This window comes from Hordeum vulgare, chromosome 3H (genome assembly GCF_904849725.1).
Source record: "Hordeum vulgare subsp. vulgare chromosome 3H, MorexV3_pseudomolecules_assembly, whole genome shotgun sequence".
Taxonomy (NCBI): domain Eukaryota; kingdom Viridiplantae; phylum Streptophyta; class Magnoliopsida; order Poales; family Poaceae; genus Hordeum; species Hordeum vulgare.
In genome coordinates, this window is record NC_058520.1 from 565654870 (window position 1) to 565680304 (window position 25435).

General features: G+C 47.3%; 1 pseudogene; it reads left to right on the forward strand.

Moving 5' to 3' along the window:
* LOC123442041 overlaps positions 1–23220 on the forward strand; it is a 49787-nt pseudogene extending 26567 nt beyond the window's left edge.
* The last annotated feature ends 2215 nt before the right edge of the window (positions 23221–25435 follow it).

Below are 25435 nucleotides of genomic sequence, written 5' to 3' on the forward strand. Positions count from 1 at the left end.
TCCAACGCTGAATGAAATCGCGCGGGGGCTCATTCTGCTTCTGGACACAGTGCTGGAGCTCCACGAGACCAGCAGGGCGTTTGCACGTCCCTTCGAAGGTCCTGATGAAGACTCGGGCCAGATCTGCCCAGCTGTAGATGCTTGAGGGAGCCAACTGGTTCAGCCACGCTCATGCCGAGCCGTCGAGCATCAGAGTGAGGTGTTTCATGGCGACGTGGTCGTCCCCTCCTCCGATCTGGACTGCCATTCGGTAGTCGTCCAGCCATGTTTCTGGCTTGGATTCTCGTGTAAACTTGTTGATCCCTGTCGCCAATCGGAAGTTGGGAGGGATGTCAGCCGAACGGATGGCTCGACTGAAACACTCGGGACCAGAGACGATGGTCCTGCTTCCACTCAGACGGTCCATATCGTGACCATAGCGGTGGGCTCGGCCCCTGTCCACCCTCCTCTGGGCGATATGCCCTCTCGCGTCGGGCCTCGGATCATAAGTGTCACCGACTGAACGCCGATCATCATGATGTCGAGGCCCATAGGGCCCACCCCGCGGAGGGGTGTGTGAACGGCGACGATCTTCGGGATTCATGGAACGGCTACCTCCCGTGTGTCGCTGATGAGAACCGGGGCTGTGAACTGACCGATGCGTGTTCGCGTGAACAGAACTATTGTGGATCATGTTGTGCGACTCGGAGACCGCTGAATTTTGCTGTTGCGTCGTGTGCAGCAGGGCACAGATCTGCTCGATCCCTCTGCCAGCCTCTGAATCAGTCGGCTGGAGGGAATCGGCTATTTTGGCAGTGGCAGCCAGGTTGAGGACTGGTGTGCGGAACACCTCCACGTTGCTCCGATGAGTGTGCCGACTGGCAGAACGGCGGGGCTGACGGCGAGCGCCGGATGTTTCGCCGACCTCGTGCTCGTTCCAGCCGGTCTGGCGGGGAGTTTCATGGGAGTTGGCCATGTGCACTTCAGCTGCAGGCCCGCGACCCAAGTACTCGGAAGGAAACTCAGTCAGAACTGAGTCCGAGCGCTGGGACGGCGGCGCCACCACAACCGATTCAAGGACCGCCACTTGTGAGGACGCGTTCGGGCGCGCCTGGGCATGTTGCACCCAACGCTGGAGCCGTGGACGGCGGGACCGCTTGTTGCGGCGCACGACGGCGGCGTAGGTCGACACCGGAGCCGACTTCTGGAGAAGAAGGATACCGCGGGCGCCGGCACAGAAGTGCGTAGCCCCGCGACTAGGGAGTGCCTCAACGTCGAGAGGGGCATCCCAAAGCCATGCCGAATCATCGACGATGAAGGAGAGAGCGCCGAAGAGGATCTCGTGACCCATGCTCAAATCTCCACCGGATGACATGATGAAAAGATGTAGTTGCAAACTCGCCGGAAGTCGCTTAGACGCCTGCCCCATGGTGGGCGCCAACTGTCGTGGGTATAAGTATGACAGTAGATGTGTAGCGTACGAAAGGATGGGCAGAGCCTTAGCTATGACGAGGTTGTATGAGTTCAAGCCCATGTACGGTGGAGGTAAAAGTCCTACGTCTCAGTGCTCTTGGGAGCTTGTTGTCGAGTGGAATATGGATTACAGTGAATTGCTAACCCTTGCACTAGTGGGGAAGGGCGGCTTATATAGAGTGCGCTGCCCTTCACAACGGTTTGGTGCACAGGGGTGGAGTAGTGGCGAATAAATGCCTACGTTACAGGTAATGTATGTCTTAAATGCTAATAAAGGTACATGGAAACGTATGACCGTTGCCCTCCAGGGGGGTTACGATGTACAGAGTGGAATCCAGTCGGTAAGTTTGATACGCTCCGAATGCTCATCTCCGACTGGATGATGGAGGAATCATCACCGACTGGATGATGGGAAGTCCTTAATTCAGTCGGAACTGACTAAGGGTCTTATCCCTTATGAAGGGTAGTCCTTGGGTAGGACCCATAGGGCAGGCCTATGACCCTACCCTAGGACTATAACCCCATCAGGTGGCGTAGTACAAGAGTGACCTGAATTCCTTCAATGACTTGTGATGGAGGTGTTTCTGCATGTTTTTTTCAATATGCCATGAACATAGACGATGCCACACGTCAGGAAGCACCTTCCTGATAGCCCTTATCATCGCTGCATCTCCATCAGTAATTACAGACCGAGGCTTCTTCTGGTAGTTAGCTTTCAAAAACGTCTCTAGCAGCCAAACATACGTACCTTCAGTCTCATCTGAAACAATGGCGCATGCAAAAACCACAGTGCAACGGTGATTGTTGAGACCAACAAAAGGGATAAATGGCATTCCATACCTATTCATCTTGTACGTACTGTTGAACACAGTGACATCACCATAATCAAGATAATCCCGACGTGATTGCGAATCACACCAGAACAGGTTGTTCAGCCTACCTCAGCGTCAACGGTATGCTCAAAGAAGAAATCTGAATCCCTGTCCTTTCTAGCCAACATGATACCTATAGCAGTGTCAGCATCACCTTGGACAAATAGTTTCATCTTCTCCCTGTAGCACATATTATACAATTTCCTCCTTCCAAACCCTGTCTTAGCGTACGAACCGTACCTGCTGACAAAGTTATCAAAAATGATATGCTTTCTTATCCCAGCTCCTGCCATAGCTAAAATCTCTGCTTTCTGGAAATCTTTGATTACATTGTGAGACCGGAGGAAAGGGACTTCGTCCGGTTTTGCAAGAACATGGCTGTGATCATCGAAGAAACTGCTGACATACCAAAGTCCACTCTTTCTATCAAGCTTCACTTTTAAATGGGCTTCACAGAAACATCGACTCTCCGGTCTCAGTCTGCGGGTCCGGCCTTCCATGGTTAAAAATTTTGCCTGTCGTTTTCCTGCCCTGGAACAGAGATACCTCCTCATGTGTAAAACTTTTTGGGAACCTTTTCCAAATCTTTTCAAGTCCCTCCTGATACTAAATCCACGATCTTTGGCGTACTGGTTATAGAACATGTACGCCTCTCCTTCTGACATGAATGTCTTGGCCATGACTTTCCAATGCATATCCAATGTCTCTTGCTCATATTCATCATAGCTGATGTCAAGGTCAAAATCAAGATCGCCAACATGCTCATCGTTCCCATTAGAACCATCAACACCCCCCTGCAAAATAAGACATATCACCATGTTCGTCAGTCTTTTGATATATTAGTTTTCATGAGTAATTAGAACATGTAATATAACTTACTTCGCTCATATTTTCTTCATTAGATGCATTGTCATCATCCTCATCATTATCATCATCCTCATCATTATCATCATCCTCATCATTATCACCATCCTCATCATTGTTATCATCCTCATTATTGTCATCATTCTCATCATTGTCATCATGTAAGGTTCTCGTCTCAGCGTCACCATCGGTATTTCTCTGTGCAGATTCAAAAGTGGAAGTGGTAATACAATTTGTATGTTAGTAATAATACAACAACATATTTAAAACATACCTGGGTTCCACTTTCAGCATAAGATTGATCATCGCTGTCATAATCATCATTGTCATCATTAGCATGCACCTATTTAAATTCAATAGCAATTGTAAGTGTTAATGTAATAACTTATATTTTCATTATTTTTAGTCAACGTACACAACACTTACCACTAGTGGAAAACGGGCCTTTGGCCTGGACCCTTTAGTCCCGGCCTCCCTCTGGGCCGGGACTAAAGGCCCGGCCACGTCGCCCCAAATCGCAATGCCGCCCACGAGGCTTTGGTCCCGGCCCGTAAGGAGCCTTTAGTCCCGGTTTGTGTCTCAAACCGGGACTAAAGGGCTACGCGGTGTGCGGCCCGCATGTGCGCCACCTTTAGTCCCGGTTTGTGTCTCAAACCGGGACTAAAGTCCTCTGCCTATATATAGCACAGCCCCCCTCTCCCCTCTTCCTTGCATTTTTCTTGGATGGGTGTGTGCTAGCTCTCCATTTTTTTTATGCACTAGAGGTGTTTGTTGAAATGTGTGTTAGAGCGATGCCGCTTCAGTTCACCGAACACAACTACGATATGAGATGCCCGAGCCACGCTTAAACCTCTTCCTCTTTATTTCTACTTATTCTAAAAGGTTAGCAACTATATTTCCTCGTTTAGACCGTGCGGTACTAATTTTTAGGATCGTGATTGTATTTGATATACTGTCGTATAACGCAGATGAGCCATCCATGGATGTACGGTGATCGACGCACAACCGCTTACAGAGAAGGCGTGTATTCTTTTCGAGATGCAGCCGATGCGAACAAGCATGGTGGTGGCTATATGTTTTGTCCATGTGTTGAATGTCGGAATGAGAAGGATTACACTTCCTCAAGAGTCATTCAGAGCCACCTGCTTCGGTCCAGTTTTATTTCGGGCTATAATGTTTGGACCAAGCACGGAGAAAGAGGGGTTATGATGGAAGACGACGATGAAGAATAAGAGAACGATGATGACAACTACCGATCTATGTTCCTTGAGTATGTTGATACCGCAATGGAAGACAATGAAGAAGAAGATTAGGATGAAGAACGGGAACCAGATGAGCCCGCTGATGATCTTGGCCGGGTCATTTCTGATGCACGACGAGGTTGCGACACAGAAAAGGAGAGGTTGCAGTTCGAGCAGATGTTACAGGACCACAACAAATTGTTGTACCCAACTTGTGAAGATGGCCATAAGAAGCTGGGTAGCACACTGGAATTGCTGAAGTGGAAGGCAGAGACCAGTGTGACTGTCTCGTCATTCGAAAAGTTGCTGGTACTGATGAAGAAGATGCTTCCAAGAAAGAACGAATTGCCCGCCAGCACATACGAAGCAAAGAAGCTTGTCTGCCCTCTAGGATTAGACGTGCAGAAGATACATGCATGCCCTAATGACTGCATCCTCTACCGCAGTGAGAAGTACGAGAATATGGATAAATGCCCGGTATGCACTGCATTGCGGTATAAGATCAGAAAAGATGACCCTGGTGATATTGAGGGCGAGCCACCCAGGAAGAGGGTTCCTGCCAAGGTGATGTGGTATGCTCCTATAATACCACGGCTGAAACGTCTGTTCAGAAATAAAGATCATGCGAAGTTGTTGCGATGGCACATGGAAGATCGTATGAAATACGATAAGTCGAGGCACACCGCTGATGGTCGGCAGTGGAGAAAAATTGAGAGTTCCCGAGATTTGTAGCTGACGCAAGGAACTTATGGTTAGGTCTGAGTACAGATGGCATGAATCCTTTTGGGGAGCAGAGTTGCAGTCACAGCACCTGGACCGTTACTCTATGTATCTACAACCTTCCTCCTTGGTTGTGCATGAAGCGGAAGTTCATTATGATGCCAGTGCTTATCCAAGGTCCAAAGCAACGCAACAACGATATTGATGTGTACCTAAGGCCATTAGTTGATGAACTTTTACAGCTGTGGGCCGAACCAGGTGTACGTGTGTGGGACGAGCACAAACAAGAGGAATTTGACCTTCGAGCGTTGCTTTTCGTAACCATCAATGATTGGCCTGCTCTTAGTAACATTTCAGGACAGTCAAACAAAGGATACAATGCATGCACACACTATTTGGATCAGACAGAAAGTATATATCTGGACAAATGTAGGAAGAATGTGTACCCATACAATCGTCGTTTTCTTCCGCCCAAGCATCCCTTAAAGAAAAAAGGCAAGCATTTCAATGGCAAGGCAGAACCCCGGGGGAAGCCTGCCATCCGTACTGGTGCTGAAGTATTTGATATGGTCAAAGATTTAAAAGTAATCTTTGGAAAGGGTCCTCGCAGCCAACCTGTTCCTAATGGCCCTGATAAGCGCGTACCCATGTGGAAGAAGAAATCTATATTTTGGGAGCTACCCTACTGGGAAGTCCATGAGGTCCGCTCGGCAATCGACGTGATGCACCTGACGAAGAATCTCTGCGTGAATATTCTAGGCTTCCTGGGCTTGTATGGGAAGTCAAAAGATACACCGGAAGCACGGGAGGGCCAGGAACGTCATAAAGGAAGAGATGGCATGCATCCAGGACAGTTTCAAGGGCGTGCCAACTACGCTCTTACTAAGGAAGAGAAGGAAATCTTCTTTGAAGTCCTTTTCAGTATCAAGGTCCCGACTGGCTTCTCGTCGAATATAAAGGGAATCGTAAATATGAAAGACAAAAATTTTCAAAACCTAAGTCTCATGACTGCCACGTGCTTATGACGCAATTGCTTCCGGTTGCATTGAGGGGAATTCTACCGGAAAATGTTCGCTTGGCAATTGTGAAGGTATGTGCATTCCTCAATGCAATTTCTCAGAAGGTAATCGATCGAGAAAGTCTATCAGGGTTACAGATTGATGTGGTCCAATGTCTGGTCAGCTTTGAGTTGTTGTTCCCGCCATCCTTCTTCAATATAACGACACACCTCCTAGTTCACCTAGTCGAAGAGATTAGAATTCTCGGTCCTGGGTTTCTACACAATATGTTCCCCTTCAAGAGGTTCATGGGAGTCTTAAAGAAATATGTTCGTAATCGTGCTAGGCCAGAAGGAAGCATCTCCAACGGCTATGGAACAGAGGAGGTTATTGAGTTTTGTGTGGACTTTCTTCCTGACCTTAAGCCGATTGGTGTTCCTAAATCTCGGTATGAGGGTAGGCTGACAGGAAAAGGCACACTAGGAAGGAAAGCAAAAGTATGTATGGACGGGCATTCTTTCTCTCAAGCACACTACACAGTTCTACACAATTCCACCGTGGTGGATCCGTATATCGTGAGACACAAGAATATTCTACGCTCCGAAAACCCAGGGAAGGCTGACTCTTGGATTAAAGGGGAACACGAGAAGACTTTCGACAGTTGGTTGCAGACACATCTCATGAATGATGACACCGTTGGAGATCAGCTGTACTGTTTGGCCAGGCCACCATCTTCGACTATATGTACTTTCCAAGGGTATGAGATAAATGGGAATACATTTTACACGGTTGCCCAAGATAAAAAGAGCACCAACCAAAATAGTGGTGTCCGCTTTGATGCAACAGACGAGAATGGGCACTATTTGGAAACATATTACGGGTACATAGAGGAGATATGGGAACTTGACTATCGACCTACTTTTAAGATCCCTTTGTTTCGGTGCAAATGGGTGAAGCTGACAGGAGACGGGGTAGTTGTAGACCAAAAGTACGGCATGACAAGAGTGGATCTCAACAATCTTGCGTACATGGACGAACCATTTGTCCTAGCCAATGATGTCGCTCAGGTTTTCTATGTGACGGACATGTCTACAAAAACGAGAAAAAGAAATCAGCAAAAGAAGATATTGTCCGATGAGCCAAAACGCTACATAGTTCTTTCAGGGAAAAGAATTATCGTGGGAGTAGATGACAAGACAGACATGTCAGTAGATTATAATAAGTTTCATGAAATTCCGCCCTTCAAAGTGAAAACTGACCCAAGCATCCTACTAAATGATGAAGATTCTCCATGGCTACGACCCAGAAGAAAACAGAAATAATAGATAGGAATATTGGTGCAATAATGCAATAATGTATTAAACCTTTTATGTAATGCATGTATGGAATGTACTAAACCTTTTAGTTTTGAATTATTTATTCAATCTCAAACACTTTTCATTTTCATAGTTTTGTCAAATTCTCAAATATGCAAAAAGAATTTTAATAAACCTTTGTAAGAGATGAGTTCTCGTTCGAAACCCTGATACTTCGAGAGAGATTGTCCGTTTTGTACACGAAGTGCATCCAATTTTTGTCGTAGCCCCCTCAACTTTTTAACACATGCTATGTGGGTGAAATGATGATAGTATGCCAACTTTCAACATTTTCAGAGTTCATTTGTAGTGCTTTTCAATTTCAGGGTCAACTAGCTCAAAAAAAGTAAATGCACGAAATATACCAAATTAAGTCAGAAATTGTTGAAATTTTGTGATGTGCCTTTGAATGGTGCATTTTGAACACACAAAAAGTATGGAGTTCAAATAAGTTCAAAAAAATGAAATCCCTTTGTAAGAGATGAGTTCTCGTTCGAAACCCTCATACTTCGAGAGAGACTGTCCGTTTTGTACACGAAGTGCATCCAGTTTTTGTCGTAGCCCTCTCAACATTTTAACACATGCTATGTGCGTGAAATGATGATAGCATGCCAACTTTCAACATTTTCAGAGTTCATTTGTAGTGCTTTTCAATTTCACGGTCAACTAGCTCAAAAAAAAGTAAATGCACAAAGAATACCAAATTAAGTCAGAAATTGTTGAAATTTTGTGATGTGTCTTTGAATGGTGCATTTTGAACACACAAAAAGTATGGAGTTCAAATAAGTTCAGAAAAATGAAATCCCTTTGTAAGAGATGAGTTCTCGTTCAAACCCTGATACTTCGAGAGAGATTGTCCGTTTTGTACACGAAGTGCATCCAGTTTTTGTCGTAGCCCTCTCAACTTTTTAACACATGCTATGCGGGTGAAATGATGATAGCATGCCAACTTTCAACATTTTCAGAGTTGATTTGTATTGCTTTTCAATTTCAGGGTCAACTAGCTCAAAAAATAAGTAAATGCACGAAGAATACCAAATGTTTTATTCAATTTCAAACACTTTTCATTATCATAGTTTTGTCAAATTCTCAAATATGCAAAAAGAATTTTAATAAACATAGTTTTTAATAGGAAATAACAAAATAGTTAATAGTTTGGATAGTCAAAATAATTAATTTTGAAAATAGAAAATAGTTTTGAATTATTTATTCAATTTCAAACACTTTTCATTATCATAGTTTTGTCAAATTCTCAAATATGCAAAAAGAATTTTGATAAACATAGTTTTTAATTGAAAATAACAAAATAGTTAATAGTTTGGATAGTCAAAATAATTAATTTTGAAAATAGAAAATAGTTTTGAATTATTTATTCAATTTCAAACACTTTTCATTATCATAGTTTTGTCAAATTCTCAAATATGCAAAAAGAATTTTAATAAACATTGTTTTTAATTAAAAATAACAAAATAGTTAATAGTTTGGATAGTCAAAATAATTAATTTTGAAAATAGAAAATAGTTTTGAATTATTTATTCAATTTCAAACACTTTTCATTATCATAGTTTTGTCAAATTCTCAAATATGCAAAAAGAATTTTAATAAACATAGTTTTTAATTGAAAATAACAAAATAGTTAATTTTGAAAATAGAAAAAAATTGAAAGTATAAGAGAATTTATAGAGAAAATTAAACCTAAATTCAAAGTAACCTCACTTTGAATTCAGGTTTAATTTTCTCCATAATTTCAAATATAGTTTCAATTTTTAAATTTACAGTCAGTTTAGGCCCGTAAGCCTGCTTTAGAGAGGAGCTCGATGGAGATGCTGCACGGGGATTATAAACTAGTGTTAGTCCCCCTCGCTGGGCGAGGTGGGACTAAACTTATCGTGCATCGAGCGGAGGGGCTTTAGTCCCGGGTGGAGCCACGACCCGGGACTAAAGCCCCTCGCCTGCCGCCTGCCGAGACTAAAGTCCCGGGTGGCTCCACCCGGGACTAAAGGGTGTCTTTAGTCCCGGCTCAAGCCTCGACCCAGGACTAAAGGCCCCTGCTTCCCGCCTTTTGGTCTACCGAAAAAGGGCCTTTAGTCCCGGGTCATGGCTCCACCCGGGACTAAAGGGTGTCTTTAGTCCCGGTTCGAGCCCCGAACCGGGACTAAAGATCCTACTATATATACGGCGCGGACGAAAATTCATTTCGTTCTCTTCTTCCTCTCGCTCGCATCTCCTGCCCGGTGCGGCACCGGACTGCCCGCATCGACGCCGCCAGGCTGCCCGCCGTCGCCGTCGCCCTGCCGTCCTCCTCGTCGGCCTCCTCGCCGGCCTCCTCGTCGCCCTGCCGTCTTCCTCGCCATCCTCCTCGCCGGCGTCGTCGCCCTGCCCACTCCGGTAAGCCCCCCACCCCTCCTCCTCCCCACGTACGAAGGACGAGCCGCCGGCGCCCGTCGGCGGGGACGCCACCGCCGCCGTCGTGCCGGCCGGTGAGGAGGAGAAGAAAAGAAGAAAAATGAGAAGAAAAGAAGAAAAAGGAGAAGAAAAGAAGAAAAAGGGAAGAAAAGAAGAAAAAGGAGAAGGAAAGAAGAAAAAGGAGAAGAAAAGAAGAAAAAGGAGAAGAAAAGAAGAAAAGATTTTTTTTGTCATTTAATTCCAATTGTTATTAGGTTTGTGCTAGATTATTAGGGTTAGTAATGTTTAGAATTAGGTTAGGGTTACAAGAAGAAGAAAGATGAACAAAAATAAGAGAATAAGATTAGGAAAAAGGAAAATAAGAAGAGGAGGAGAAGAAAAGAAGAAAAAGGAGAATAAGAAGAGGAGGAGAGGAGAAGAAGAGGAAAAATAGAAGAAGAGGAGAAGTAGAAGAAGAGAAGTTGAAGAAGAAGCGGAGAAGAAAATAAGAAAGAAGAAGAAGAAGAAGAAGAAGAAGAAGACATTTCTACGTATACAGATGCTTAATTAGTGTTTCTTAGATTATTGCTTAATTTTGCTATTGTATATGCTTAAGTGTTAATAGTATATTTTACTATATATACAATTAGTTTATTTTTAGCAAGAAAATTAATAGAACTAGTTTATTTTTTTAGTTCATTACGATGCCTATCCTGCATCCTCGTCGTCGACTCGGCGGAGGACACCTGCTTGATCAGAGGGGCCATGTCCGGGACTGGGCTCCGCCCGGCTGGTATTGGGAGGTGCTACCTTCCGAGGGGCGTAGGTTGGTGAGGAGCCAGCCCGTTGTTGACTCGATCCTTGTTTGGTGGCGGTCGCGTGGGCCAGTGACGGTGCCGAGGCTTCCGGACACCGCGGAGGTGGTACGTCACCGTGTGAGCGAGGAGGATGAGCACGTCCGTCGCTACATGGTTGCGTTGGAGGGCAGGTTCGAGCATACCTGGCAGGTTCTTCAGGGATCTCACTAGAGCTATGATCCTGTGACGGTTCCTTCTCTTTGGGTGTCCACCGCCCGCGACGATACCCGTCGGGCGCTACGGTTCTAGCTGTATCAGTGATGCTATATGTATGATAGTATTCGAGGAGTATTAGTGATAATATTCGATGATGTACGGACAGAAGAGATGATGTAGTTTTGCTTATAATTGAATGCATGCTACTTTGTATACTACTTTGTTTTACGATTTGGTTTTGCTTATTGAATGCTCAAATTGGAAAAGTACTCCTACTTTGAATACTATGCAGAAATCTAGGAGTCCCGGGTGGAGCCACGACCCGGGACTAAAGTTGTTTTGGAACGGAGTTCCTGATAGAATAATTCTTTTTTGGTACAAAGTTCAACAAAGTCCTTTGACACTAGACAATGTGACATATAGAAGGGTAGATGAGATCAGGAAAAATAGGATCATTTTCTACACATCTAGAATGTCGCCATTTTGTTAAATCCTTAAAGGTTAAGAGAATCCGTTAGACATATTTTAGAGTTTAAGTTCTAGCCAAGACCCGGGACTAAAGGTCCTCCTATATAAAACGACACTTCAAAGTTTCCGACCCCTCTTATATAGTTTGTTAGTTTATTAGTTAATCAAATGTCCGTTTTTTGCAGAACTATGGATCCGCATATCAGGAACCTCGAAGAGGAAGAACTTCTCGAGGATATAATCAAAGACGGCCCCGACGTTGAACCAGCTGAATCTCCGTCGTCATATCTAAACTCCTCCGGATATGGAATGGAGGTCGACCGACACAAAGATGAAGCCGATGGGGCAGGAGATAGGTCCAATGACGGGGAAGGTGATAGCTCCACTGATGGAGAAGCCGGTGGAGAAATAATAAAGTCCGACGAGGTATACATACGAAGTTCGACAATCACTTGTAATATGTGAAAAATATTGGAGATAGCTCTATATTGCATACATATACATTCATTTCACGAATGTTTCTCCCTCTTAGGCCTCCACATCGAGCAAAGCTACAAAATGAGGCCCGACTAGAAAGTTGGATGCACGGACGCATTACACCTTTGAGGTGATATTGCCTACGGGCGAACCCAAGCTTCCTAAGAATGCTGCTGACACATTCAAGAAGCAATGCAGAGTTCTCGTTAGGGATCACGTCCCGATCAGCGTTCGGGAGTGGAACAAGCGCAAAGGGGCAGCCGATAGTGACTATGTCGCCGAAAGGTACAAAGATAATCTTTGGAATGATCTCATGTCACATTTCAACCTGCCAGAATGTGAGAATGAAGACGCCGAAGACAAATTGAGGGCCAAAGTCAAGCAGTGGACTCTAAATAAGATGGCCGAACTGTTCCGTAGCTGGAAGAAGAAGCTATGGAAAAACTATCTGAAGACAAAGAAAGTGCCAGTATTCGAGGGGTATCTAGCCAAGCAGGCGAATCACTGGAAGGCATTTCAAGAGTACAAGGAGTCAGAAGCTGCCCAGGCATTATCAGAAAAGAACAAGAAAAATGCCGACAAGAAGAAATATCACCACAAGCTGGGGCCAGGGGGCTATGAGACTGCCATCCCAAAGTGGGATAAGAAAGAGCAAGATCTGCTAGCTAAAGGCATCATACCTGAACCACTCCGTGATGAGTGGGAATTGAAAGCAAGAAATTGGTTCCTTGCGCATGGTGGTTCGTACGACGAAGAAACAGGGGACCTCATCTGCAGTGACGGTCTTAGGATACCCAGGGAGAATTGGAAAAAGATAGTGAAAGAAATTAAGGAGGGAAAAAGACAGTTCACTGCAGATAGAGAGAAAGATTTGCTCACACTGGTCCTCGGCAATGACGAACATGGAGGACGAACGCGAGGCTTCGGTCCTTCTTACCCGTGGTGGCTTGGGTTTGTCAGAGACCAAGACACTTACGGAGGCCGAGCGAGAGCAAAGAAGCGACAACAGGATGAGGAGAATGACAAGTTCAACCAGTTGCTTGCCAGGATTAACGAGCAACAGAAGCAGATTGATGAGCTTAGAGGAGTAGCGCGCCAGGAAGATCCTGCACTCGATATTACCGGCGCCCCATCTAAGCGGAAAAGCAGCGTAGCTGAATCTAAGGCCCCACCCAACGATGCATGAAGAATGATAGAGGGCGGTCCCGGCTACCCCGTGGATGGAATCAAGGAGTCAACATCATGTGAACTCCATTAGAAATTCAAGAACATATCCATGAAGGTGGCCGTCGGACAAGCTTTACCTTCTGACCCTCATGCACGCTGGCATGGCCGTGAGATTCCAGCTGGCTTTGCGAAAGTCGGGGTGGATGAAATCATGGCGGGGTTTCATGATATGGAGCTCGACATAGCTGGACCCGAAGATGAGAGGACACTCGGAGAAGTACTGGGTGGAGTCATCCTATGGGACAAGAACTACATCAAGCTTCCAGGCTCGGCCCCAAGGACAACACCGCCTCCGAGTCGTCTCAGGTCACCTACACCTCCATCACCTCCAAGCCCTCCACATGAAGACAGCCAGCACAACACGAGTCCATCTCGATCACCGCCGCCGGACTTGGGTCGTCCGTCTCCGCCGCCGCCCGCTCCGGATACTAAGCGGAAGCGTGCGAGCAAGAACGCTCCGTCGATGATTTCTAAGCGACGGAGCTCCCCAAAGCGCAAACTGTCGCCCCTCCCAAAGGTACCTCATGCTAATCTTCCTATCAGACCTTATGATCGTACCGCCGAGGAAAGCGCCAGGATAGCAAAAGAACATCATGATGCGCAGATGAAAAAGAAGGAACCCGAGCCCCGCCCGGAATACACCGAGAAGCAAATAGCATATGCAAAATACTTCACGAACCTTCCATCACAGTATGAGTTACACCATAAGCCTGATGACTATACACGCACATTGCAGAAGGAAGTGAAAAAGAGCAGATCACGTGCAAGTGCAAGTGGGAGCAAATCAAGTTCAACTACAAGCAAAAAAAGATCAGACGTTCCTCAGCTTGGACAACAGGCCAAACAGTCGATCCCACCCCTCAGGGTGTTACCCGAGAATGTCCCCCCTCTGGTGCAGGGGCAAGATTTGGAATTAGCAAAGAAGTGGGCGGATGAATGGGGTATCCTGGTTGAAGACGTTCTGGCTTCCCAAGACGAAAGGTTACCCAAGGCTGTGGTAGCCCCTAAGCCACAGTTTGTCATGGGAGCGCCTTTGGTCAGCAAAGATGATCTCCCAACAAATATGCGTTACTTGCATACATGGTACTTAAGTGAATCAAAGAATGGGAGAACGATGATCGTGGTGAGTGTCCCACGGGAGTACTACGGCCGCCCGAAGAAATCCATATCGACTTTGATTAACTCTTCCAGATGTACAATGCCGACGCCCTCGACAAATCGCTTATGAGTTGCTATTGTGTGTAAGTTTTTCAATTCGTTGTCTACATATAACTTGTTTAGTTATTTCAATTCATTGTCTACATATAACTTGTACTCTATTATGCAGAATGAAGATTCTGGAATGTAAAAATAGGAACATCCTAAATATTGGGTTTATTGACCCAAATAAAATACATATAGTGACGCTAACTGATAAACCCAAGGAGGCGAAGGAAAACCTTCTAAGGTTTCTAACAGATCAAAATTTCTGTGACCACATACTGTTTCCATACAACTTCAGGTGAGGGTCTTTACTCTGTTGTGTCCATTCACTTATAAGTGTAATTGATAAGTTACTGACACACACACACACACACACACACACACACACACACACACACACACACATATATATATATATATATATATATATATATATATATATATATATATATATATACATGTACAGCTTCCATTGGATTCTGTTAGACATTCAAATTGATAAGGGAAGAGTTGATGCCTTCGACCCATTATCGAGACCCTTGGAACAGTTCCAAAGCCTGCAGGACATGCTCCATGGGTAATTTCAATCATTCTTGCGCTCTACCGGTCTCTTTCGATGATTTTCTGATATATCAATTAATGAAAAACTTAGCAAATCATTTTCCTTGTCGGGCAGGGTTTGGAAGCGGTTCAAGTGCGTGACTCCCGGTATCGAGCCTGAGAACTTGACCTTTAGAGTGGCTCAGGTAAGTAGTAGTATGATATACTTCTATTTTCAATACATTTATGATGCTAGATTATTATTTTGATTATATATATTCTATTCTCGTAAAGTGCGACCAGCAGCCATGGGGGACGCATCTATGCGGATACTATGTTTGCGAGACCATTCGCACGTTTACCTCTGAGCACAAGGATCACAGATACGACGTAAGCAATGAACATTCACACCTCTATTTTTACCCGTCATTCTTTGTTATCATGATTGATATTCATATTCGTCTCCTCTTCTTATATAGTACACGGCCATGAGGGAGAAGTCCCTACCAGAGCAACGCGCGATTGCTGTTGCAGAGGAGCTTGCGACCTTTCTGAGGACGGAAGCTATAGATGACAAAGGACGATTTAGTGTAGCTAGGGGCCATTACTGATGTTGGTCCATGTAATCGAATAGACGGGCTCTAGTCCCGATAATTAAAATCTCCATATAATTGTATATATATGCTCGCTTGTAAGATAAGTTAATCTTATATATATATGCATATTTATTTCTATTTAGAATTATATGAAAACTAATTCCCGAACACCAAACGAGGCATCACGTTAATCTCCTGAACACCTAAACACTAAAACCCTAAAACCCAAAAATAAACAAAATCTGCAGAAACTCTTTAGTCCCGGTCCGTGTTAAGACCCGGAACTAAAGGGCCTGCCCCTGAGGGCGCTCCGAGGCGCCCACGTGAAGCACCTTTGGTCCCGGCTTGGAACAGGGCCGGGACTAAAGGTTAGGCCTTTAGTCCCGCCCCTTTAGTCCCGGTTGGTGAACCGGGACTAAAGCCCCTTACGGGCCGGGGCTATAGGCCCTGTCCCCACTAATGTACATTGCCATTATATGATTCATCCTGACTCATATAGTTGTGTCCGAGTGATTTATTTGCATTCAATGACGAAGATTCATCCTCACTACTAGAGTCATCGCCAGCATATCCGGTGTTGTCCTGATCTATTAATAAACCTTTCAATAGGTATTGTATCAATGTACAATGAAATCGTGAAAAATTGTATAGATTAAATGAAAAACTTACTGTCCGTCATCGAAGAGTTGATCGACATCGTTCGACGTTGGTCACTGCAACCGCCGGCGTCGAAGCGGAGGGAGAGGGTCACGTAGCCGGTGGAGACGTGTGCGGCGGCGTACCGGCGGCGGCGGAGAAGAGACGGTGGGGGTGTCCTGTCGGCGGTGGAGGCCACGTGTGCTGGACTCGCGGCGTCGGCGGAGACGTGGGGGGGGGGGTGGGGGGTGGAGCCACGTCGGCGCCGGGGACGGCGGTGGAGACGTCGCGGCGGCGGAGTCGGGCGTGATGAAGCTAGGTTGTTTTTCAACCAAACCGCCGACACGTGGGTGACATGGCGTATGTACGACGGGCGGGCGGGCGGACGGGGCGACAGATACGGTACAGAACGTGCAATGACCATACTGCCCTTATACGTTTAGGGGGGGTGTACCGAAGAAGACCTCAATTAAGGGTAGGAGACGTATCCTTGACAAAAAGACTTGTGCACATGTAATCGTTGTAATTTGATGTGATCGATCCGGTGGGCGAGTTCCAACAGATTTCAGGGGCTATCGTTTTGATTTTATTTGTTTCGCATTGGTTACATGTATTTGCCTCCGTTGATATTCCCTGCAAGTGCAATGGATGTGCACCTTCTTTAGATCTCGTTTATCATCGGCGAAAATCGGTAGAAATTTCTGTATGTACGAATCATGCAATTTGCAACACATCTTCGTTAAGATAGCTTCATAGGTCTGTACTGAAGATACGGCGTGCATAAATCTGATGCTGATTGAGTGTTTGTTGGCCCAAACCTCCTACGTCAAGTACTTTCCGACGTACTTTGTACGACGCGGTTCCGACGACCTGTGCTTTTGGCCGTCTAGAAATACACGTGTACGTATACAAGAACCAAGCAGGCAAGGAGGTGGATTGATTCGGTGAAAGCTAGCTAGCTACGGCGTATGCTAGGCAAAGCTGGCTGGCTGGAATTAATCACTCGAGGAATACACGTAGTATGATGGCCACGGGAGCGTGTCGCTTCCGTAATTGCTTTGTATTGATCTAGTTCACGGTTCGGTACATATTACAGGGCTGGTTACATGTATATATATGAGTAGTACAAAGCTAGCACCTAGAGCAATACGACTCGGCTGCTAATTCAAGTCCTACTCGGATCATACATGTAGTGGCACCTGGACACGTACCAGCATTGGAAGGCTTTGTCGTGTTTAACACCAACAATCACCCCCTAAACACGATGTCCTCACTTCACAGCTTGGACGCCGATCCTTCTCCGCATCTCCATGAACTTCTGTCGTCCCAAAGATCTGGTTAGGATATCTGCAAGCTGGTCATTGGTGCAAACGTAGTTGACGTCAATCTTGCTTTCTTCCACGCACTCTCGTAGGTACCGATACCTTGTATCGATGTATTTGCGTCTATCATGACGCACTAGATTCTTCCACCGAGAGATTGTAGACTTGTCGTCAATGTTGAGCACCACTCGTTCCGGTTCCTTACCTGTGAGGTCACCGAGTAGTCTTCCTAGGCACACACCTTGACACACCGCGGTTGCAGCTGCAATATACTCTTCTTCACGGCAGGATAATGCGACCACTTTCTGCTTTTGTGATAGCGAACTCACTATATTTCCTCCCAAGAAATATACCACGCCCGAGGTACTTTTACGGTCGTCCACATCTCCTGACATGTCACTATCACTGTAGCCCAGTAGCTTCATCATCTCCTTCTTCTTCTCTCTCAAATAGACACAACCGAAGTTTGTTGTCTCTTTGATGTACCTGAGTATATTTTCCACAGCTGCCCATTGTTTCGTCATGGGTGCTTCCATGAAGCGACTCATTATGTCAACAGAATAGGCCAAGTCCGGTCTTGTATTTGTGAGATACCTTAACTTTCGGACCACACTTCTATACTCCGTTGCATCAACTGCAAGTGCTTCACTTTTCTTGCTTAGTATAAGACGAGGCTTCATTGGAACATAACTTGGGTTGCAATCTTCCATGCTACTGCTTTCAAGTATCTTCTTTGTATATGCGTGCTGGCATAGTGTGATCTCGTCCGGCTTTTGTTGTACCTCGATCCCAAGGTAGTAACACAAGAGCCCTAGATCAGTCATCTTGAATAGCTCCTTCATTTGTAGCTTGAAGTTTGTAATCACCTCTTCGTCAGCTCCAGTTATCAACAGATCATCCACATAGATGCCCACTAAGAGATGATCCTTTCCATTACCTCGCTTATACATCGTATGCTCGAGTGGACTCTTCTCAAAACCTAGAGAAATCAATGTACTGTCAAGCTTGATGCTCCATGCGTGATAAGCTTGTCGTAGCCCGTACAACGCCTTGTGTAGCTTCAATACCTTGTGTTGCTCTCCTTCTTTGATATATCCCGGTGGTTGCTTCACATACAATTCTTCTTCTAACTCCCCAGCCAAAAACGTGAAGTTCACATCCATGTGATGTATCGTCCAACATTCTTGAGCCGCGAGAGCAATAAGTAACCTCACCGAGTCCGTCCTTGCAACCGGAGAAAACACTTCTTTGATTTCCACACCTTGCTCTTGCACGTTTGCTTTAGCCACGAGCCTTGCTTTATGCTTCACCAAGTTCCCTTTGGCATCCTTCTTGACTTTGTACACCCACTTGAGCTCTATGGCACTATGTCCGTTGGGAAGATCCACGAGCTCACATACTTTGTTGTCTCGGATCGACCTCAACTCTTCATCCATAGCATGACGCCAACACTCTTCCATAATTGCTTCTTCAAAATTTTCCGGTTCCTCGATGTGCAAGCATCGTTGCCCTTTACTTTTCATCTTCACCGAATTTATTTGAAGCGCTTCCTCTGGATAGAGATTAAATACGCGTCGTTCATGTGCTATTGGAGAAGCCACATATTCTTTTAAACTTGCCAAAGTTCTAATTTCTGGCGTTTCAAGACTTTCAGAGAACACACATGCCCCTCCTCCAACGCTGCTTTCTAGGCTGAGTGCCCCTTGCAAAATTTCTAGGATTTGCTTCCCTTCTAGCCCTAGCCCTGGAGCTGCTGTATACAGCTCGTACTGGCCAACACCATCTGGCTTCTCCACTGTGCAGCACAAGCTAGTGAGCAAATCAGCCGCTTTCGTGCCTGCACAACTTGGGTTGCTCCCACCTCTGTTCGATGCTTGACCAATAGCCGCATCAACTTGCTCGTTCGGCACAACGTCGGCTCCGTGCGCTCGGGCATGCTGTCCACGTGGGCTCTCCTCGTCCGGTCGATCTTCTAATGCAATAGATGTGACCGTGCTCAGGATGTCCGCACAACACGAAGTTGCATTCTCCAACATCACGTATGTGCCAAGTTCGTGTGGGCTAAGTGAAGGTCGCCGCATTTCATGTTCTTCTGTCGCGACAACTCCATCACATCCCACGCCGTGTTCTTCTGGCGACACATCTTCGCCGTCTTCCAGTGTGATCACACTGCCACACCTTATGTTATGGTATTCTGGCGTCATAACATCACCTATTTCTAGCGTGACCACACCATCACGCCCCGTGTCATGGTCTTCAAGCGCCATGTCTTCGCCTTCTTGCGTGACCACACCATCACGTCTTGTGTCATGGACTTCTGGTGTCACGACTTCGCCTGGGTGTACTGATGTGGGTGCACTCACCGGACTCATGTCCAGATCATGATCATCTGGATCATCTTCGTCCACTAGTTCGCACATCAGAATCATATCCCCGTCGTCTCCTTCCTCAGCCATGAGCGCCTGTTGCTTCGGTGCTTCCTCGCAGTCAGCCTTGAAGTGACCGAGGAGGCCACACTTATGACATCTCACTTTTCTGATGTCAAACTTCCTCCTCGGTGGTGCAGGCGCATCCTCGTCATCCGAGTCGGCGAAGTTCTTTCTCGCCGAGTGCTGCTTCCCCTTCCCCTTCTTCTTGCTATTGCTCGTGGATCCGCCCTGCTATTCTTTTGACAAGGCAATCCATTGCGCCTTTGTCAGCATCAGGTGCTCACTCGCCTCCGTGTCGCCGAAACTGAGACGAACTCTCTCGTCGTGGGCTTTGAACCTTCCGACAAGATCCTCGACCGTGAGAGTCTTTAGGTCGAGACATTGCTCGATCGACGTGACGATCTGGATGTAGCGCGCCGGCGCGGCGCGCAAAAATCGTCGAACGATCGCAACTTCTTCTAAGGTTGAACCATAGCCGCGTATGCCGTTGACGAGGGTCTTGAGACGGGAGGCAAACTGATCAACCGTCTCGCTTTCCTCCATCTTCAGGCACTCGTAGCTTCTCATGAAGGACTGAAGGTGTGCTTCCTTGACACGGTCATGACCCTGGTGCAGGATCTTGATGGTCTCCCATGCCTCCTTCGCCGTTTTCTTTCCGACGAGGTGTTGCAGCACATCCTTCGGCATGGCGGAGTAGATCGCCGTTAACGCCTGACGATCCGTCCGGTACTTTGCCGCGCCCTTCGCGTACTCGGCGCCGCCGGGATTGACAGCTTCCCAGAATTCCGCTCCCTCCATCGCGACCTCCATGTTCATCGCCCATAGTGCGTAGTCCTCTCGATCCAGCCGGGGGAATTGCGATCCCCCAACCATCGGCATCGGTGCTCTAGCTCCCGCCACAACGATCTGATACCAATTGTTGGCCCAGATCCGACGCTGAGTACTTTCCGGCGATGGTGACGATCGACGACGAACGACGATGAAATCCGATCGGTCCACCCTCAGTGCAAAGCTAGCCTCAAGCTAGCAATCGATCCTTCCGCGTACGTAGCTAATCTCGCCGGATACACAACCCAAGTATGCAGGCAATACACAAGTTGGTGGATGGATTGACGTGAACTAGCACATGCACGTACTAGCTAAGCTAGCAAGCAGGCACCTTGATGGATTCTTTGGATGTCTAGCTAGCTTAGCATAGTCGCCGGAGGAACACGAGAGATTGATGGCCACAGGACCGTATCGGCCCTGCTACTACTTCTTATTGATCAGATCTGATGATACACGGCTGCATACGAGGTGCTCACATGGCGATTTTCTTTTAAAGTATAAGGGAGTTTGCTCTCCGATTTCTAACATTAGAAACCATAGGTTCTTCGGATTACAGCGAATTGAAGTAGCGAAGATAAAAATGCAACAGAAACATGCATATAACTTTTTCCTCTGTGCTGGCTTTCAATCCCGCATTCAATCGGAATGCTGCGTTGATCTGGCAATGAGATTAGTCGAGTTCTTCATATATTCTTTTGTTAATTCAATGGGGAAGGCTTTTTCGGTTTGGTTCGAAACACAATAATGCTAAACTTACGGACACATTTTACAGAGTTTTACGGACCGGAAACTGTGCATTTTTCTAATTGGCCCTCCCCTGAATTTCACCGGTGAGGCTGTGCGCCTTAATCAATTCCGGCCAATCAATGTTAAGCAGCCTGTAAATCCCCCGTAAAAGTTCGTACGTCTAGCAAAGTCCTTCGAAACAGGATACCAGTTGGGAGTTGACATTTCAAGTCTTCTGAGCATTTTTTGGTCAAACAGCCAAATTGGCAATAATTTGAGTTATGTTAATACTTAAACAGAACGAACTCAGCTGAGTTCGTACATATACTAGAGTGCAGAGATTATCCTTAATATGCAACCTGCTATTACAGACGTCCACAAGTTAACATCCGTGAAATGTTCTCTGTCGAATCTAACAATTGGTTCTGAAAGTTTCCAATCACTAGATGATTCTTACATCGCCTCAAGTTTTACTCCGTTAAATTTCTGTTTTCTCAAAATTTAGCCACCCTCAGGTGATCGATGTGTCCTGCAAGAAGCACAGGAACCTATTCCTCTACGCATACCCCTCATTTAAAAGGAATACTGAGTTTACATCCAACCAAAATTTGGTGTTGCGTCGTCAGCCTATGCAATGTCTGTCATGGATCAACCGGGTTGTTCACATATTCGTTTCTTAATGCCATGGGGGAGGCTTCTTTGGTTTGGTTTGAAAATTTACATTTGGGAGTTAGCTTTTCAGGGCTTCTGAGTACTTCGTGTTAAATAGTCAAATTGGCAATAATTTGAGTTAATGTTATGGTTAAAGAGAACAAACTTAGCTGAGTCCATATGCCAGAGTGTACTCCCTCCGTTCCTAAATATAAGTCTTTTAAGCGATTTCAATAGATGTCTACATAGGGAGCAAAGTGATTGAATGTACACTCTAAAGTATGTCTATATACATCTTTATGTAGTCCACTAGTGAAATCTCTACAAAGACTTATATTTAGGAACGGAGGGAATAGAATTTATCCCTATATGCAATCTGCAATCGCAGGCATTAACAAACTAGCATCCCTGAAATATTCTCTGTTCAACCTAATCATTAAGTGAATTACACTAAACCCCTCTAAATTTTGTACCTGTGATGCTATGCAATAACCTGAATCTATGAACTGTTCTACGAGTGGACTGCGATTGGAGCTATGCAAGTCTTTCAAAAATACGCTCTAGCTGCCTGTTCTATACAGCATGCTTCTGCCTTTCCATACACACGGCATACTATTTATTGGTTGCTTGCAGGGCACCATATCTTAAGAGTCTTCGCCTCATTTGTTGCTATAATATTTTTGATGATGGACTTCAAGAGGCGATAATGAAGTTCCCTTTGCTTGAGGAGCTCGAGCTTTCACACTGTCCAAATGTGGATGACAGTGGTGTCTTTGGGGTTATCGGCAAAGCATGCCCACAACTAAAACGCTTCAGACTGAATAAGAATGCATTCTTTGACTTTCAAGCTAGTGATCTGGAGAAGGACGCGGAAGCACTGGGGATTGCGACTATGCATGGGTCCATGAGCTACGGTCTTTGCAGCTGTTTGGCAATAGCATCAACAACAAAGGGCTGACGGCCATCGTGGACAATTGCCGCCATTTGGAGTCCCTTGACATCCGCCACTGTTTCAACGTCAGCATGGATGACGCCCTGCGTGCAAGGTGTGCGCACTGAGGTTTCCGGATGACTCAACCGATGACTACGACTTCCTAAACAAGATCCCTGTTTGGGCGAATTCAGAGCCATTCTGTGTGATTATGTGGGGTCTGGTTCCGACTACGAGCTTGGCTCGGAAGATTACGACTACTTGTCGGGGGCTAACCCCGAGGTAGGCTTATCAAGCCTGCTCCTTCATTTCCGGCCCAATGAACATGAAGATAGAGAGATTTTCAAGGTCCAAGTCTTCTGACCGGCTAGGCATCCCCTGCCGGCTGGAAGACGAGGCGGCCACCTTTCTGGCCGGCCCGGCATCCCTTGCCGGCTAGAACGGAGGCGACCTCTCATTCAGAGCCGGCCTGGTCCCGCCAGCCGGACTGGGGAGGAGGCGGCCACCCACGAGCCGGCTAACCAAGCAGGCTAGCCGGCCGAGGATCACCAGTCACATCAAATCGTAGGTCAGGAAAGGACCTCACGATTAAAGGTAGCTACGCGTTAGCAAATGTACTGGATCGGGGCGCCCGACAGGTACGAGCGTCGGCGGCCACGCCGCTGACCTACCCCGGCTCTGATCCATCACCTAGCCTGATGTCGGACCGTCACACTCCCACTCCATTACTGCACTCGGCGTGGGGAACAGTGGAGGCGGTCGTACTGCCTGCCCATGAAGAATCTCGCGGGGCGACGCTTGACATACAGCGCGTGCTCAGCGTCAACCTTACGTGGGAGCCCCATTGGCCAGCCGACGGGTCCCACAGGTAAACGAGACCATGCAGCCGGCGGGCCCCTCATCGACAAGACAAGACCCTTGTGGGCCCCTGGCCAGCCGGCGAAGCAGCCAGCCGGGTCCCACACTTGTACCCTTTATCCATATTGTAGGCCGGCGGGTTCGTCTATAAAACCCCCCGGCCGCCCCCATGCAGAGGGGCCGATCACTTGCCAGTCATTCAACACTACACACTCACCAACCAACACAGAGCGAGGTAGAGACGAGCCGGCTGCTCCCCTCTTCCTCCTCCCAACGCAGCTCCACGAGCCACATTGTACTCTGTTCCCATACATCAAACACACAAGCAGGATTAGGGGTATTATCTCTACGGAGAGCCCTGAACCTGGATACATCGTGCGTCCCATGCGTGTACCAACCTCGTTTCGAGCGCCCACCTTTATCCCTTCGGTTCTCACCGACTTTAGCCTACCTATGGCATATGTGGTGAGTATTCACTGACATTTGGCGCCCACCGTGGGGCCGATCGCGGCATCGGCTGGCTTCACGCGCTGGGCGGGGCCCCGCACCTACACCACCGGATGCATCGCGTCCAGATCAGTCTGCATGCCCATGGAGCTCGCTTTCGATGAGGCGACGCCCATGATGATCGACGTCCCCGTCCGCCATGCGGATTCGGACGAAGATTCTGATGACGAGGTGCTTCCTAGCGTCGTCGTCGCAGCTATGGAGAACTTCAGCGTTCTCTTCAGCGACCTTCGCCTCAACGACGGCCCACGCTACTTCGGCGAGGACTACGACGTTGGGGCGCTCTGCGCCAGCTTCAACAGGCTCTCTATCGCTGAGACGCCTGCCCACGACGTTTACCCCAGTGACGTCCTCATCTTCGACGGCCCTCCACCGTCGGTGGGGTTATTCACCCCATACCACGTCGCTGCCGTCTCCAACGCCGTGGAGGTGATGGTTATTGGCGCTGGCACCAGCACGACTCCCGGCAAGGCCTCCGCAGGCGCCGGCGAGCCCGCTGCGGCCTCCGTCGACACTCTTCGGGACGCCATCGCCGACCTGAAGACACCGGTCGCCGCTTCCGCCGACCCTGCAGACGCTCGGGCCTCGCTGGAGGAGGCTCGCAAGCGTATCTTGGAGGAGGGCATCGCCGTGGCCTCGGAAAAACGTCGGTTGGAGGCTACAAATCGTGAGTATAACTCCGCATATGGTCTTACTCCGATTTCCGAGGCCCCCAGCCGGCTTGGATCGGTCCGCAGCCGCGGACGGTTCGTCGCCGAGGTCCTAGGCGAGGACCTGCCCACCTACGAGAATCCTACGGCCAACATGCGGGCGGTGCAGGCGGCCATGGAGGAGATGGCCAGCCTGGAAGGCGAGGAGCGCGCCTTCCAGGAGAAGCGCGTCAAGGATCTTCTTGACGCCGCTAACCAGCAGCACGCTTGGTTCGACCCCGGCCAGGCTCATTCAGAGTTCCCGGGGACGAACTCGGGGACTCGTCGCAACCCTAGCGGCCAACACCACTCCAAAGGATCTTCCTCGCATCGCCCTTCCGGCTGGAGGGGCGAGGGAAGCCAAGGGCGGCGCTCGCAGCACCAGAGCGAGCACACTTCGGGCCTACGTCGCGGAGGCGACGAGGGCGACTCGGAGTATGGGGATCT